An 18,088-nucleotide genomic window follows, 5' to 3' on the forward strand; every position below is an offset into this window, starting at 1 on the left:
GTCCTGCCCTCAGCATCATCCCCCTAGCCCACATCCCAGTGGCCTCAAGGATCTGCTGGAAGGAGTCCCTGGGGAGCCTTGCTCAGGAATGGCCCTGGGGGCTCCTAATGCTCGCTGTAGGGACTGCAGGTTTTTCAAAGGACTTTGGGTTTGGTTTTTGCCTTGGAGTCTCTGAGAGGCTTGTGCAATCCTAGTCTTCAATTATCTGCTGTAATTAGTCCCCGGAGAGGCTTTGTCAGTAACAACACTCAGTGGGCTCATTAATGCTTCGGGGTATTCATTTATTTTGAGTTACTTTGTGTTTCCCTTTTGGATACAGGTTCTATGAGAAAGATTGTGAAGTCACAGACTCCATTATCTCCTTTAATTAGTCCCTTGAGAGTCTTTATCAGTAATGACATTTTGTGGGCCATTAATGCTTCAAAGTACTCAGTTATTTTTAGGTACTTGGTGTTTCCCTTTTGATACAGACTCTGTGAGAGGCTTGTGCAATCATGGCCCCAATTATCTGCTTTAACGAGTCCCTTGAGAGCTTTGTACTGACACTCAGTGGGGCTCATGAATGCTTTGAGGTACTCAGGGTTTCTAAGGTACTTTGGATTTTCCTTTCCATTTTGACCCTCTGAGAGATTTTATGTACAATCCTGGCCTCCAATTCTGTCCTCCAAGGAGTCCATGAGGAGCCTTTGTTGGGATGGACCTCAGCATGACCCATTCATTCATTGAGACACTTTGGGGTTTTCTTCTGTCTTTGACTTCTGGAAAGGTTTGTGCAACCTCCTCTCAGGTCCTGACGTTCCAGGACTCAGCTGCAAATGCACCACGGGGCTCATTAGGATCAAGCAAGTCCTGACAAACCATGGCTCTGCCTTGATTTCCCTCTGGTCTAGTTCAGTTCAGCAGGAAGGCTTCTTTTTACAGTTATGGAGAAATATTTCAAAGAGCTTCTCAGAAATATGTAATCCTATCTTAAAGAGTGTATTTTATTGCTGTTCCTATTATACAAGATGTGATTTCAGCATTCTGTGATTGATATTGATCCAGGGTCTCTCCTAAGGAAGTCTGGCCAGGTCAGTGAAGTTTTACCCCGAGAGCTGACCCAGTGTGGAAAACCTTGCCCCATATTCCCCAACCCCATGTGAGAAATTATTTTTACTTTCAAAAATGTAAATGTTTTTTTAAGACCTTATCAAAATACAACAGAAGACTGAATAAAGAAAAGAACACAGCACGAGGAGCAAAGGATTCTGACACTATGTGCTCATCTACAGAATGGATGCTCTGTCCTTTACACCTCTAGCCCCTCCCAAAGTCTTGTCAATCAATTTCTTCTTCACTGTCCAGTGGTGGACATCACTGTCTTACCCTTCATTGGAGGTCAGGTGCTGCCACTGTAACAAGCCAAATGCCAAATGCCCCGACTACTGAGGCCATCCTGTGAGAACAATGCAAGGGGGAGGGGAAGGATAACAATACATCTACAAAACTTCTCTTAACATATATTTAATATTCACCCCTTAATTGCGAGAGTCAACAATAGTATTACTCATCTATAACAAACTCCTCTTTTCTTTTTTTATAAGTTATTTTGTTCAAACAGTTCAGTCAAAAATTTTCTCTCTCTTTTGAATGAGTCATACCAGCATCTATTGATGTGGGCAAGGACAATGGGAACAGGAGAAAAAAATCTCAGGTTTTCCTTGGACACAGTTTTTTGGAATGGACAACAGGACATCCCAGAGGTCCAGTATGGCTTTGACTCCTATCTACCATGCCTATGAGGTTGCTACCCAGAGTTGATGTATCTTAGGGGTGAGTGCAGAAGCCAATTTGCTCCTTCTCTCCAGTCCCTGTGGAATTAAAAGACAATTGAGGAATTATAGAGGTCTCGTATGACCTTTTGTCTGTACCTTACCATGCCTACAGGGTTGATACCCGCAGCAGGGCTATGGAACCGTCTTGGTAGCAAACAAAGGGGCCAACCTCATCTTGCCCTCCTTCCTTTGTCTTATTTCCTTAAGAAGCTGTCCCATTACCTTTTACGGTTCCTTGTGTACTTCCCCTCAACAGATGCTGGTATTTCTAACCCATTAAAACAGAAAGACAGTTCTCGAGCTGGTTGGTGGATGCTTGACTCTACCTTTTGAGCATCTTGGTATTTTTCTGGTTGTCTCTCAGTCTCTGCTTGAAAGTCAGTCTTGTTTCACCCAGCCTGGATATTACAGTCCACTCTTTGGGTTCTTCTAGTGGGCCTTTGACTCTGTTGCCATGAGTCCATCCCTGCTCTGCAGTTCACACCGCTGATTTGGCGGTGAGCAGTACCTGAAAGGGACCTTCCTACTGAGGAGTTAGAGGCTGATGTCTCCATGACTTAATCATCGCCCAATCCTCAGGATTAATATTATGGATTCTGAAATCCAGGGTGGTAGTTTGAGGAATTGCCCCTTTATGTCTTAGCCCTTCTAACGTTTGTGCTATGGACATAACCTATTTCTGGCTTCCCCTTCCTCATAGGTGGCAACCTTCTGGGGTGAGGTCAGGAAGGGTAACCCAAACATCATTTCATGGAGTGACACCCCCAGATCTGATTTGGGTTGGGTTCTAATTCTTAATAAGGGCAAAGGGGGACATTTTATCTGTGACAGTTGCGTTTCAATAATTTGCTTAACTTGAGCTCTTTTAAGAGTTTGATTCATCCTCCCAACCTGACCAGAACTCTATGGTTTCCATGGATTGTGTAATTCCCATTTTACTCCCAGGGCCTGAACAACTTTCTGCAATAGTTTCGATTGATATGAGTTTCCTGGTCTGAATCAATCCTGTTTGTCATTCCATATCGGGGACTGATTGATTCTAGAAGTGTTTTACTCACAACATTGGCAATGGCTTTCACAGTGGGTGCCACCTCTACCCAATGAGTCAAGTGATCTACTATCACTGGCAATAATTTCCACCGTTGTACCTGGGGAAGCTCAGTAAAGTCTACTTGGATGTTTTGAAAGGGCCTTAAGGCTAGTTCTCGCTCTCTCCTGGGTGTTTTCCTCATCATTGTTATTTACTTGTTGACATATCACACACCATTCACTTACTTACTTAGCTATTCTGAAAATTCCTTTGCATCCCAAATCCCTTAGAAATTGATCACTTAGCACTTGTGTACCCCAATGTGTTGTTCCATGTATGCCTTCTAGCATTTTCTTAGCAAGGGGCTTATTCAACATTTGCCTCCCATCTGCCAATCTCCACTTCCCTTTGTTATCTTTCTTGGCTCCCATTTTGAGGAGTTCTTCCTCTTCTGTCCCACTGAATACAGGGACTTCTTGCATTTCTCTCATGAGACTTAATGCTATCATTAATTTTTCTGTCCCTGATTCGGCTGCATTCTTACCATCTAAATCTGCTAAATCGGTCCTTTGTTTTTCTTGAGCCACCACTTTTTGATATCCTTTAACATACACCACTGCTATTTCTGGCAGTTTTAGGATTTCTAATAATGTGAATCACTCCCTTAACCTTTGAATTTAATAGCCCCCTCTCTTCCCAAAATTTTTCAAAGATATGTACTATTCTAAAAGCATATTTTCAGTCTGTATATATTTTTCCCCTTTTTTGTGCTTATATTTCCAGAGCTCTCTTTAGGGCATACAACTCACACCTTGGGCTGACCAGTTGGAAGGTAACTTTCTGTTTTCTACGGCTACTAACCTTTCATCCACTATAGCGTACCCCGATACCCTGTGCCCCCTTATTACCTATGAAGATCCATCGATATACAATCGTTTTCCACCTTGGAGAGTTTGATCTCTTAGGTTCTCTCTTACTTTGGTTTGATAGTTTATAACCTTTAGGCAATTATGTATTAGTGCCTCATCTGGTCCTCCATACAAAAACTGGGCAGAGTTGAGTTGGTTACTCATGATTAGCTCTAAATCATTATGTATTAAGATGGCTTCATAATTTAGCACTCAGGAATCAGTGAGCCATTTCTCAGCCTTTTGGCTCAGGATACTCCTTACTGAGTTAGGGATATATATCTTTGACTTCCCCCCAAAAGGTTAATTTTTTTCTTTCTGCAAGGAGTAGGGCAGTCACTGCCACAGCCTGAATGCAGGTTGCCACCCCCAGCTGACAAGGTCTAGTAATTTTGATAAATAGGCCACTGGCTTCCTGGATCCTCTCCAGTCTTGGGCTAATACTCTTTGTGTTACCCCTTTTTCTATATCCACAGACAGAAGGATCTGTCTAAGGCAGGAAGACTCTGTTCTGGTGCACTAATTTTTCCTTTAAAGCTTTAAACTTTTGTTCATCATCTTTTTCCCACCTAATCTCTTCTTCTACTAACATTTCATACAAGAACTTGACAGCGTGTGTGTATCCTTCAATCCATAGCTTACAATATCCCAAAAGTCCTAAAAACCTTCTGCCTTTCCTCTTTGTTTTTGGCCGTGGGAGTGAGACTATCCCTGTAATTCTCTCAGGGTTCAGCCCCCAGCTCCCTTGACAAATCCCATCTCCTAGGTATTTTAGTTCTCTGTCTACAAATTTGACTTTCCCTTTTGATACCTGAGGTCTTTGGTCCCCCAGAAAATTTAACAACACTATGGTTGATTCCCAAACTTCTTTTTCTTCCCGTCCTGATAGAAGCAAATAATTTACATATTGGATGAACTTTATCTCAGGTTTAATGTAAAAGAGTTGTAGTACTTCTCCCAAGGCTTGACCGAAGAGGTTTGGGAATTCAGAAAACCCTTGGGGTAACCCAGTCCACCAAAGCTGTTGCTTCCTCTCAGAATTGGGGTCCTCCCATTCAAATGCAAATATATCCCACTTTCTCTGCCAGTGGGCACACCCAAAATGCATCTTTTAGGTCTATCATGCTAAACCACTGGTGTGCTGGGGGGATATTACTCAGTAGCGTTTAGGGGTTAGGCCCTACTAGGTACTGATTCACTGCTCTTTTGTTCACTTCTCTTAATCTTGGACAAGCCTGTAAGTCCCATCTGACTTCTTTACTGGTAATATGAGTGTATTATGGGGGGACATGCATGGTTCTAAGGTCCCATCCTCAAGCAGGTCCTGGATCAGCTGCTGCAGTCCTTGTGTCCCTTCCAGGGAGAGTGGGTATTGTTGTACCCAGACTGGATGGCTCTCAATAACTATTTTTATTACTATAGGTTTCATGTTCAATTTACCTCAGTTTTTCGGTTTTGCCCACACCATCTCATGAATTCTTCCTCATTTTCTTCCCTTAATTGGAGAAGCTTAACTACCATTTTCCCTTTCTCTGGGAGCATTCCAATGTAAAACTGCACTTGTAAGTCCTGTCCTAATAAATCTCACCCTGCTTCTGGAACTAATAGAACATTCCCAATTCCTATTTTATTTGTTCCTTCAAACTTTATATGCATTATAACTGAGGTTTTGAACCTTTCCCTTTGTCTTGCTTTGAAAAGACAGGTGCCTGCTAAAGAAGGCAGTAGCTGTTCCTGAAATGAAAAATGTGAACCCCCTCCCTCCAAATTGTTATAATTTTGAAATTAAGGGGGCTCTCAGGCACAGGTGTGGGAGCAGGAATAACAGTTCTTTATCAGGGAAGGAAAAAAAAACCCCAAAAATCAATGCACTAAAAAAAAAGAACACTGACAGAGTCAGAATACTGACACCTGACAGAATACTGTCAACCTGACACCCTGTGGGTGAGGGTGTTGGTAGCAGTGCAATTAAAATGGTGGCTGCACTCCTCCTGCAGTCTTCCTGCAGACAGGTGTGGTTCTGTTGGAGCAGCGATCCTGTAGAAGTGTGTAGTCTTCCTCTGAAGATCCATTGGTGGCATAGATGGGCCTGGTCTTCCTCTGGGAATCCAGTGAGAAAGGGCTGCTCCTCTAGGAGTCTGGTGGAAAGGCTGTTCTGAAAGGCTGTTCCCAAAATCTCAGATTATATTCAGTTTGGAATGCTTGGCTCCTCCCTATGGGCGGAGCATCTCACAATGGGCTGATGCAATTTTGATCAGTCATTCAGTGATACTCAATAGCCCATTAACAGCAGATGTCTCTCCAGAGGGAGGATTGGTTTGTGGAAGAGATAAAGAAAAACTGCCCAATTAACAGAAGATAACTGCAACACCTCTAACAGATGGGAACAGAACACACACATTACCTTGCAATCTAGGACATTATCCATGCCTTATTCTATTTCGATCTGCATCACAATGAAACCTTACACACAGTTCTCACTTAAGACTAGGTTTCCCTGTGGTACACAATGGTTTTCTCCATCTTTCTGCATTACCCACCAAGTGCAACCAGGTCCTTGAAAAAAACAATCCCACGGATGGGTTTGTCTTTGCCTGAGGTGGGATTAATCCAAACAGTCTTTCCTAAAATACCTTTCATGTGTACCTCTAGGACTTTATCTCCATCCACTGTGTGCAGGGGTTCAGACTGGGCTGGACAAGCTCAATTGATGGACCCTCTGGTGTTGACCATCCAGGTGGCTTTTGCTGACTTCATTTTCCAGTTTCCAAAAGCTCCCCTTCCAAGTGCCTTCAGGGTAGTCTTAAGTAGTCCATTGCACCATTGTTCAACTTTCCTGGCAGCTGGTGCATGATAGGGAATATAATAGATCCATTCAATACCATGTTCTCTGGCCCAGGTGTTGAAAAGGCCCATCTTGAAATGGGTCCCGTTGTCTGACTCAATTCTCTCAGAGGTGCCATGTCCCCACAGGATTTGCTTTTCCAGGCCCAGGATGGTGTTCCTGGCAGTGGCGTGAGGCACAGGGTAGGTCTCCAACCATCCAGTGGTGGCTTCCACCATGGTCAGCACATAGCATTTGCCTTGGCGTGTCTGGGGCGGTGGGATGGAGTCAATCTGCCAGGCCTCCCCATACTTGTACTTGGACCACCGCCCACCATACCACAGGGGCTTCACTCGCTTGGCCTGCTTGATGGCAGCACATGTCTCACAGTCATGGATAACCTGAGAAATACTGTCCATGGTTAAATCCACCCCTTGGTCTCATGCCCACTTATAGGTGGCATCTCTGCCCTGATGACCGGAGGCATCATGGGCCCATTGAGCTAGGATATAACTGTCCCTTGTGTTGCCAGTCTAAGTCTAACTTCGACACCTCTGTTTTTTCTGCCTGATCTAGTTCGTTGTTTTGGTGTTCCTTATTAGCCCGACTCTTGGGGACATGGGCATCTACATGGCAGACTTTTACAGGCAACTTCTCTACCCTGGTAGCAATGTCTTTCAACTCTTCAGCAGCCCAGACTGGCTTTCCTCTACACTGCCAGTTGGCCTTCTTCCACCTTTCCAGCCAGCCCCAAAGAGCTTTGGCTACCATCCACAAATCAGTGTAAAGGTGGACTTTGGCTACCTCTCTCTCTCAGCAATGTCCAGGGCCAGCTGAACAGCTTTGAGTTCTGCAAGTTGGCTTGATCCACCTTCTCATTCAGTAGCTTGTGCAACCTGTCATGTGGGACTCCATACGGCTGCTTTCCACTTCCGGTTCATCCCTACAATGTGGCAAGAACCATCAGTGAAAAGAGTGTAGCGTGTATCTTCTGCTGGCAGTTCGTTGTATGGTGGAGCTTCTTCAGCACGTGTCACTGGTTCTTGTTCCTCTTCATCAGTGAAACCAAAGTTCTCACCTTCCAGCCAATTTGCAATTATCCCAAAAATCCCAGGGCGATTCAGGTGTCCAATACGAGCGTGCTGTGTGATAAGAGCAATCCATTTACTCCATGTAGCATCAGTGGCGTGGTGGGTGGTGGGAACCTTTCCTTTAAACATCCATCCCAGCACTGGTAGTCGGTGAGCCAGGAAGAGTTGCGCTTATGTGCCCATCACCTCTGAGGCAGCCTGGACTCCTTCATAGGCAGCCAAGATTTCCTTCTCTGTAGGAGTGTAGTTGGCTTCAGAGCCTCTGTAACTTCGACTCCAAAATCCCAGCGGTCGGCCTCGAGTCTCCCCAGGCACCTTCTGCCAAAGGCTCCATGACAAGCCATGGTTCCCGGCTGCAGAGTAGAGCATGTACTTCATCTCTGGTCCTGTCCTGACTGGGCCAAGGACAACCGCATGAACGGTCTCCTGCTTGATCTGGGCAAAATCTTGTTGCTGCTCAGGGCCCCAGTGGAACTCCTTCTTCTTGCGGGTGACCAGGTAAAAAGGGCTCACAATCTGACCGTATTCGGGAATGTGCATTCTCCAAAAGCCTATGGCACCCAGGAAAGCGTGCATTTCCTTCTTGCTACTTGGTGGAGACATTGCAGTGATTTTGTTGATTACCTCAGTGTGAATCTGACGCCATCCATCTTGCAACTTCACTCCCAGGAACTGGATCTCTCGGGCAGGTCCCTTGACTTTACTCTTTTTGATAGTGAAGCCGGCTTCTAGCAGAATCCTGATGATCCTCTCTCCTTTCTCAAATACTTCCATTCCCGTGTTCCCACACACAATCATGTCATCAATGTATTGCAAGTGCTCTGGAGCCTCACCCTTGTCCAGTGCAGCCTGGATCAGTCCATGGCAGATGGTGGGACTGTGTTTCCACCGCTGGGGCAGTCGGTTCCAGGTGTACTGCACAGACCTCCAGGTGAAAGCAAACTGAGGCCTGCATTTTGCTGCCAGAGGAATGGAGAAAAAAGCGTTAGCAATGTCTAAAGTGGCGTACCACTTCACTGCCTTGGACTCCAGCTCATACTGGAGCTCTAATATGTCTGGCACAGCAGCGCTCAGTGGTGGAGTCACTTAATTCAAGCCACAATAGTCCACAGTCAGTCTCCATTCTCTGTCAGACTTGCGCACAGGCCAGATGGGGCTGTTGAAGGGTGAGTGGGTCTTGCTGACCACCCCTTGGCTCTCCAGCTCTCGGATCATTTTTTGGATGGGGTCACGGCATCTTGATTCGTCCAATACTGCCGGCAGTGCACTGTTGAGGTGGCAATTGGCAGTCGTTGCTCTTCCGCCTTCAGGAGTCCTACTGCAGATGGGCTTTCTGATAGTCCAGGCAAAGTGTTCAACTGCTTGATGTTTTCTGCCTCCACAGCAGCTATGCCAAAAGCCCATCTGAGTCCCTTTGGGTCTTTGTAACAGCCGTTCTGGAGGAATTCTGTGCCTAGAATACACAGGGCCTCTGGGCCAGTCACAAGAGGATGTGTCTGCCACTCTTTTCCAGTCAGTCTCACCTCAGGTTCTAACAGGGTCAATTGCTGTGATCCCCCCGTCACCCCGGCCCTGGAAACAGGTTCTGCCCCCACATGTCCTGATGGTATCAGGGTACACTGTGCACGAGTATCAACTAAGGCATTGTACTTTCGTGGTTCTGATATGCCAGGCCATCAGGTCCACACCGTCCAGAAAATCCAGTTTTCCTGTGCCTCTCCCTGGCTAGAGGCAGGGCCCCTCTAACCCTGGGTATACATGGTAGAGGTACCTTCCAGGGGATCTGACAGATCATACTCAGCAGCTCGGTCATGGGAGGCTGAGGCTACCTTCATTTTACTGGAGTTCCCTCGATTATTGTTTCCCTCTTTGAGTTGATGCACCCATGCTGCCAGGACAGAAGTGGGTTTTCCATCTCACTTTCCTATATCTTCTCCATGGTCACGCAGAAAAAAACACAGGTCAGCCCGTGGGGTGTACCCTCTCTCTCTAGTTATGGAACGTTGGGCTCTGACTTTGGGGCCTGTGACTTGCACTGGTGCAATGTGGGAACTGTTCCTCCTGATCTCCTCCCTCATCTCCCTCATCTCCTCTCTGAGTTCTTGGACGACAGCAGAGACATGAGCCTGCAGTGGTCCATTGATCATACTTTCATAATGCCTAAGCTCGTTGGCCACAGAACCCACTGTCTCTTGGTTGGTATCAGCATTAATCATTGCAATAAATGTGGTGTATTGGGATGGCCCCAGATTTGCCAGGCTCCACAACATTTGCCCTGTGCACCTGACTTTGTCAGGGTCATTATCATGCTGTCCATCCCTCCCAAAGAGTCCCTCCAATACTGCCACTTCTCTCAGCTGTTGGATCCCTTCCTCAAGAGTCTTCCAGCACATTCTATGGTGGTGCTCCTGCATTCTTTCCCTTTGAACAAACCTCTCTTTGACACTCATTAAAAGCCGCTCCCAGAGGGAAAGGGACCCCGCCTCCCTTACAAAAATATGATTGATACCTGAGTCCTGGGTCAAGGGTCCCAAATTCCTTGCCTCACCACCGTCCAGCTGGATGCCTGTACCCATAAAATCCCAGACCCGGAGTAGCCAGGTTGTATAAGCCTCATGTCCCCATCGTACAATGTCTTTGTGCAGATTACGGAGACTTTCATACATCAGGGACTCGGTGATGATCGCAACCTCTGGCTCCCCTGTGGGTTGTGAGAGCCATCCCCTATCTGGGTTCTCTGCTTTCATCTTAGATCTCCTTGTTTCTACAGGGGCAACTGCTGCTGGATGTGACTGCCTTCACAATTCAGCTGGAACCCAGACAGTTGTAACATATATGGGTTCCACTGCTGCACTGTTAGACTCTCCCTCTTCGAGGCAGGGGGAGGTTTCCTCACCAGCTGGGAAGTGCATTCCTTCAGCATTTTGCACATCTCCTTCACCAGACCCCCCACCCAATCTGGGTGGTTCGTATCTGAGGTGGGTTGTGGTATAGGGTCAGGCTCTGGGGCAGCAGCATCCCTAGCTCTGGTGATGTGTTAGGTTCTGGGGTAGGTGTCATGGTAGTTATCCAGGTAAGTCTCCCCTTCTCTCTAAATGCTAAATAGAACAGGCCTATCAGCAACACCAGCCACTGTATGATATTATTAACATTTAGAGTGGATCTCAACCCTTCAAAAACTGGTGGGGCGGACCCAAAGAAATGGCTAAAGGGTTGGGAGAAGATTTCGCCCAGTGTCATTTCCTTACAGCAGGTGCTGTATTATTAAAGTAACCCCAAAAACATACAGTTAGTGTGTGATAGCTGTGAATCCATGTGCTTGCTTTCCAGAGGAAGTTAAAAATCCATGAATCCCTCACCTTATTCACCCATAAAACAAACCGGATAACAGCCACAGTAGCCTTGGTTATAGGACCCATATTCAGATAAGGGCCTATAAATGGGAGAAATACAGCCACGATCACGTGACACCCAAACCAGGGCAAGCTGGACCACATGGTGTCGCTTAATGAGGTTTCTATAGCCACACACAAAACTCAGATTACTCGAGAACTGTTATTCCCTTTTTTGTTTCTGTGCCCTCGTGCCGCATGTTGGGTGCCAAAATCTGTCTTGGTTTGGAAAGACAGGAGTCTGCTAAGGAAGGCAGGAGCCTCCCCTGAAATGGAAAATGTAAACCCTCCCCACGCCTCCGAATTGCTATAAATTTTAAATTAAGGGGGCTCTCAGGCAAAAATATGGGAGCAGGAAATAACAGTTCTTTAATAGGAAAGGAAAAAAATAAAGGATAAAATAAACAATGCAGTACACTAGAACAACACTGACAGAGTCAGAACCCAACCTGACACCCTGTGTGTCAGGGTGTTGGTGGCAGTCCAATTGGAAATGTGACTGCAGTCCTCCTGAAGTATCAGGTGTGGTTCTGTTGGAGCAAAGGGAATCTGTAGAGAAGGATGTATTCTTCCTCTGAAGATCCCATGGAAGGAGAGGCAGCTGCTGTTTCTCTGGGGAATCCCGTGGAGAAAAACATGCTGGTGTCTCAAAAAAATTTCTGGATTATATCTGGGTAGCAATGCTTGTCTCTTCCCTCTGGGCAGAGCATCTGACAATGGGATGTTATAGCTCTTATCAGTCATGAAGTGACATTCTATAGCCTGTTATCAGATGTCCCCTCCTGAGGGAGGTGTGAATGTGGTCACTCAAAGAGAGAGATAAAGCAAACTGCCCACTTGACAAAGGCAATCTGCCATACAGATGGTAATGGAAAACAACTTGCATTGCCATCTTCAACATTCCACCAAGGTGTCACCATGGTTTCCTGGGTCCTTTAACAATTCACACTTGGTTCCATGAGATATACCACCATGGTGTCACCATGGTCTCCTGGGTCCTGTAACAACTCAGAGTTGAGATTCCATGACATTGCACTGTTGTGTCTCCATGGTCGCTTGGGTCCTGAAACAATTCACACTTGGTTCCATGAGATTCCACAATGTCACCTTGGTCTCCTGGGTCCCATGAGGCCCCTCTCTGTGTCACAGTGTTCTCTGTGGTTTCCTGAGAATCTGATGTGTTTACAGTTGACCCTTGGTTCCTTGAGATCCCATTGCATCCCAGCGGTGTCCTTGGTTCCATAAAGCCCAGGTTTATCACAAGGGAGCCTTGATTCTAGGATATTCCATTGTGGCACAATGGTCTCACCACTCTCTGGGGCTGTACCATGAAACAGTGGACACCTGGTTCCATGAGAGTCCGTGGGATAACAGTGAATTCTTTTGCTTCTTTTCTGCCAAGGTCGGGATTAAATCCCAAGACAGCATGTCTTGTTTGGACTCAGGTGTCCATTAGCTCTTGTCTCTAGAACAGTCTCACAAGCTGTTAGTTCTGCAGCACTTCGCTAACAAGGTAAAAATGGAGCTCCATCTCTCTCTCTACAAGGTCTTTTAAGAATAAACTGTCCAATTAAGAAATGACACCTAAATTATTCTTACTTTTAACCCAATAACCAACCACCCATGCCTAGCAATTGGGACTTTTTTATCCATTAACACAATACCACCCAAACCCGAGGAGTGGTGAGAGTTTTTTGCAGGACAATGGACTAATGCAACATATGCACAATCCAGCCTTCATAGGGACTGAGTAAGGTCACGATGTCCATGAAGGACACAAAAGAAGAAGAACACGCTCAAAAGCTGACAGTTCAGGATGCAAACACAGACAAGAAAACTGCAGCGAGAAGCATGAAGAAGGAAGACCAACAAAAATTAACTAAAATATTAAAATGTGTGCATAAAAAGTATTTAATCAATCATGTATTAGCTTGAGGCATGAACAATAGAGAATAGTATAAAACTCGCTTTTTGTAATAAATTGGCTTCACATGATCACATTGATCATGATGTGATGTCCCATTAATGATCCTCCGCAGAGGAGGAGGAAAAGGAGGAGGAGGAGGACGAGGGAGGATGAGGGAGGAGAAGGCAAAGAGGAAGGATCAGCCTCCATCCTAAAACCTCCATCTTGTTTTATATATATTACTATATTCAAAAACCTTAAACTCCAAGTTTTCCACCATGTGATATTACACCCTTCTATTCAAATTCCACACTCATAATACCAGTTCTGTCTTTCCATTTTGGAAGCCTTCTTCACAGCCTCAGGTCAAATGCAGTGTTTTCTTGGGGGTCAGTGTCTGTCAGCTCAGAAAGTCTGAAATTCTCAGCAGCCAGGGTTCCAACAGGTAAAAATGTTCTCCTGTGTTCCACTAGCTTCCATTAGGCCCGGCTCTGTCACCATGGACGCCTGGTTGCATGGGATTCCATTGGGTAACAATGTTCTCCACTGTTCCATGGACGCCTGATTGCATGGGATTCCATTGGGTAACAGTGTTCTCCACTGTTCCATGGACACCTGATTCCATAGATTCCACTGGGTAACAATGTTCTCCAGTGTTCCATCAGGCCTGGCTCTGTCACTGTGGTCACTTGGCTCCATGAGATTCCTTTGGGGAACAATGTTCTCCAGTCTTTCATGGACACCTGGTTCCATGAGATTCCATTGGGTAACAATGTTCTCCAGAGTTCCATCAGGCCTGGCTCTGTCACCATGGACACTCGGTTCCATGGGTCGTGTTCGTGTCCCAGTGGCACCTGTGTTCCAGGGCACCCTGCTGTCTTACCAGAGACAGTTTGTTCCAGAACATTCCTTGGAATTCCAGCGGTCACTTGGGTTCCATGCAGGTGCCTGGGGAGCAGGAGCTCAGCCCAAATATCCTGGGTGTCCCTGGGCTGGTGTTTTGGGGGGGGAATCTTTGGATCTTGCAGGGCTCCAAAGCTGAGCTGCAGATGCCCCTTGCGACAGAGTGGAGCATCATGGAGCCAGGAGACCCTGATGGAGCCAAGGCTGCAGGGGGACACAGGGGGACCTCAAGGGAGCCAGCAGAGCATTGTGAGGCTGTGGAACAGTGTGGCACCGAGGTTTCCCTGGAGCTTGACAAAAGCTCCTGGAGACAAGGAAGCACTGGGAGCCTCCGGAATCAGTGTTTGCAGGAGGATTTTCTGCTCCCTCCTGGGATGCTGGTGGACAATAAAGCCTGAGGCAGCCTCCCAAATGTCCAGCTGTGTCACCAGTGGGGGCCACATCTGGGGGGATGCCCTGTCAGCCCTTGCCCTGCTGCTCCTCCTGGCCAGGCGTGGAGATGCTGGGAGCCCAGGCTGGGGGATAATCCTCAGGACTGTGCAAGGAAAGCTTCCCCACAAGCAGCACTGGAGCGAGATGTGCAGGCAAAGCCAGTGAGACAGCAGAGAAAGCAAGAGAGCAGAGCAAGCGACACAACAAACGCCTCAAGAGCAAGAGAGCAAGTTTGAACAGAAGTTGCAAAGGGCAAAATCAGCTCAAACCAGGTTAGAATGAAGAACAAGGAGCACCAGGAATAGGCTGATGATCCAGGTAAAAAGTTCCAACATGAGGAGGACGACAGAAGCCTTCATCAAAAGAGCACCAGAAGACTGATGAGCACCACAGGAGCAACTGACCCAGGTGCTGAAGCCACACAGGGTTGTAAAAACATGACACAGCTTTATGCAAATATGAGTATGCTAATGGAGTGTAATTTGACTTTTAAAATGGAACTGAAGGCTAAAGGAGATCGAGTGGGTGACACCATGGTGGAATCTCATGGAACCAAGTGTGAATTGTTACAGGTCCCAGGAGACCATGGTGACACCATGGTGGAATCTCATAGAACCAAGTGCCCAGAGTTTCACGGCTCAGCCTCATGGAGCGCTGGAGACCATTGTGTCCCAATGGGAACACATGGAACAAAGGCTTCTTAGTGACACAGCAGGGCCTCGTGGAATTCAAGAGATCATCCTAATGGAATGGAAACTCATGGATCCAAGGGTCTACTCTTTTACAGCATGGCCTCATGGAATCCAAGAGACCGTTGTGATGGAATGGAAACTCATGGATTCAAGGGTCCACTCTTTTGCTGCGTGGCTTCATGGAATGCTGGAGACCATTGTGGCACCATGGAAACGAATGGCACAAAGGCTCCTCTGTGACCCAGCAGGGCCTCATGGAACCAAGGACACAGTTGTGATGCAATGGAATCTCATGGAACCACGGTCCAGTTGTGACAAAGCTGGGCCTTACGGAACCAAGGACACTGCTGTGATGCAATGGAATCTCTGGGATCCAAGGATCAATTGTCAACACATCAGGTTGTCATGAAACCAAGCAGAACATTGTGACACAGTGCAATCTCATGGGAGCAAGGCTTTACTTGGATCAGATGGTGCCTCATGGGACACAGGTGCCACTGGGACATTGTCAGTCCTAGTAGGAACAAGACACCACTGTGTCAGACCAAAGCCTCATGGGACCTAGGAGAGCACTGTGACACAATGGAACCTGATGGAACCAAGGGCCCATTGTGACACGGCAGTGTCTCATGGAACCCCTGTGTGTCACAATGGCCCCTTGCTCCCACGAGCCACAGCACGGTCCCCATTGCACCTGGGTTCCATGAGGCCATCAAGGGGCTGTGTTCACAACTGACACTTGCTTCCATGAGATTCCATTGTGTCACAGTGGTTCCCATGTTTCCATGAGGTTCTGCTGTGTCACAGTGGACACTGGGTTCCACAAGAGCTGGCAATGTCCCGCTGGCACCTGTGTCCTGTGGGCCTGACTTTGCCAAAGCAGAGCCTTGGCTCCATGAGATTCCAGGCTCTCCCAATGCTCTGCTGAGTTCCATGAGGCTGTGCTATGTCACAATGGACACTGAGTTCCACCTGCCCTGGCAATATCCAAGTGGCCCCTGGCTTCCATGAGGCCCCGTTGTGTTTGCAGGTGACACTTGGTTCCCCAAGATGTCATTGTCGCGTTGCTCTCCTGAGCGCCCTGAGGCCTTGCTGTGCAATAATGAAGCCTTGTTCCTACCAGACCTGGCAATGTCCCAGTGGCACCTGTGTCCCATGAGGCCCCACTTGGTCAAAGCAGAGCCTTGGCTTAACAACTGACCCTTGTTTCCGTGAGATTCCATTTGTGAAAAACACATTAATTCCCCTGTGAAAATGTAAAAAGTTTAATAAAGGACAGTGGGAGACCAGGACCATGTAGCAAAGGTTATTATGGCCAGGTGCATCTTGGCACTCAGCCAGGAGCACCCTGTTACCTTCAGGGATCCCCTGAAATACCTTTCCCCTTACATCAGTCTGTTGCATAATCATAGACCCTCATGCATATCCATAAACTATTTTACATACTCCTGGAACGATTTTACATGGCCCCTGTTTGGGTCTGCCTTTTCAGAGCATGTGTGTTTCTTGGCTGTGGTTTAGGCTCCTTCTCTTTATCACCTCCAATTTTTGGCCTTGGTCCACTCGGCCTTCAGACGGGGAGTGCTGATAGTTGGCAGATCTGAACAGGTGTCCTCATCCTGTGTGCATTGGATGTTATCCCTTCCAAGCAGGCAGTTTAACACAAGCAGCTATTTCACTGAGCCTTATTAACAACAGAAATAAAAACAATCTTTAGAACAAAGTCACTTTAACATCCCACATATAAAATCTGTTGTTTCCTTATTGTTGTTACTATATTTCTAAAGTCCCGTACCTTCTGGGTGGTTTTCTCACACAAAGCGCTTCACAGCAGTGTTGCTCCTGCTTCTTTGTCAGCACTCCTCCAAGGCTGTCCCTGACTGGCCAGCCCACCCCCTTTTATCCTAGTTATCTTCATTAGCCACAGCTGCCACCCAATTAAGGACATCACAGTTGCAGCCCATTTAGAAATACTAGGATCGGGGCAAAGCCACTTAAACAATACATATATTTTACTAGGACTCCTACTAGAAAATTCATTTTAATATTTTCAAAAAGCCAATTATATGATATTTATCTCTAACAAGGTGAATGAGCCCTGGCCCAGGCTCTGGCCCTGGGGGACAGGGGGATGCTGCCGGGGGGTCCCTGTCCCCCTGTGCCACCCCCAGGGCCCCGGCCCCCCGGCCCCATGTCAGGCTCTGGCGTCGATCTCGTGGAACATCATCTGGGGGAGGCTGCAGGGCCGGGGGCAGGGGGACCCGGGGGAACAGGGGACCCCGCTGTGCATGAGCAGGGTTGGACTGCTCTGGGGGGAACTGTGAGGCGGGCTGGGGCAGAGTGACCTCCCCAGTGACCTCACACGGCCCCTGTGATGTCACACAGCTCCAGCAATGTCACACTGCCGCTGTGATGTGACATAGCCCCTGAGATTTCACACAGCCCCTGTGATGCCACACACCCACCTGTGATGTCACACTGCCCTTGTGATGTCACAGAGCATCCTTGTGATGTCACAGAGCATCCTTGTGATGTCACACATCCCCTGTGATATCACATAGCCCCTGTGATATCACGTGCTACCTGTGATGTCACACAGCCTCCTATGATGTCACACAACCACTCTGTTATGTCACACAGCCTCCATATGATGCCATTCAGCTGATATGTGATGTCACAGAGCAGATTTGTGATGTCACAATCACCCTGTGGCGTCACAGCCTTCTCTGTGACATCACACAGTTGCCCTATGCTATCATATCTATGTCACAACCCACAGTGTGATGTCACAGAGCCACCTTCTATGATGTCACAACTAGCTCTGTGACATCACACTCCCCTCTGTGCTGTCACACAGCCCAACCTGTGACCTCACACATCCCACTCTGTGCTGTCACACAGCCCCTTGCTGACATCACAGCTGCTCTGTGCCTCTATGACACAGCCACAGAGGTGCTGCTCTGACCTTGGGGCCATCCCACAGCCCCTGCCAGTGCTGAGCCCCTGTGAGCTCTGTCTGTGCCCTGCTCATGTGCCTGAGGGGCCCTGGCAGTGCCCCAGCCCTGCTTGACTGTTCACAGGAGCTGCTCCTGGCCA

Source organism: Melospiza melodia, unplaced genomic scaffold, assembly GCF_035770615.1.
Source record: "Melospiza melodia melodia isolate bMelMel2 unplaced genomic scaffold, bMelMel2.pri scaffold_18, whole genome shotgun sequence".
Taxonomy (NCBI): Eukaryota; Metazoa; Chordata; class Aves; order Passeriformes; family Passerellidae; genus Melospiza; species Melospiza melodia.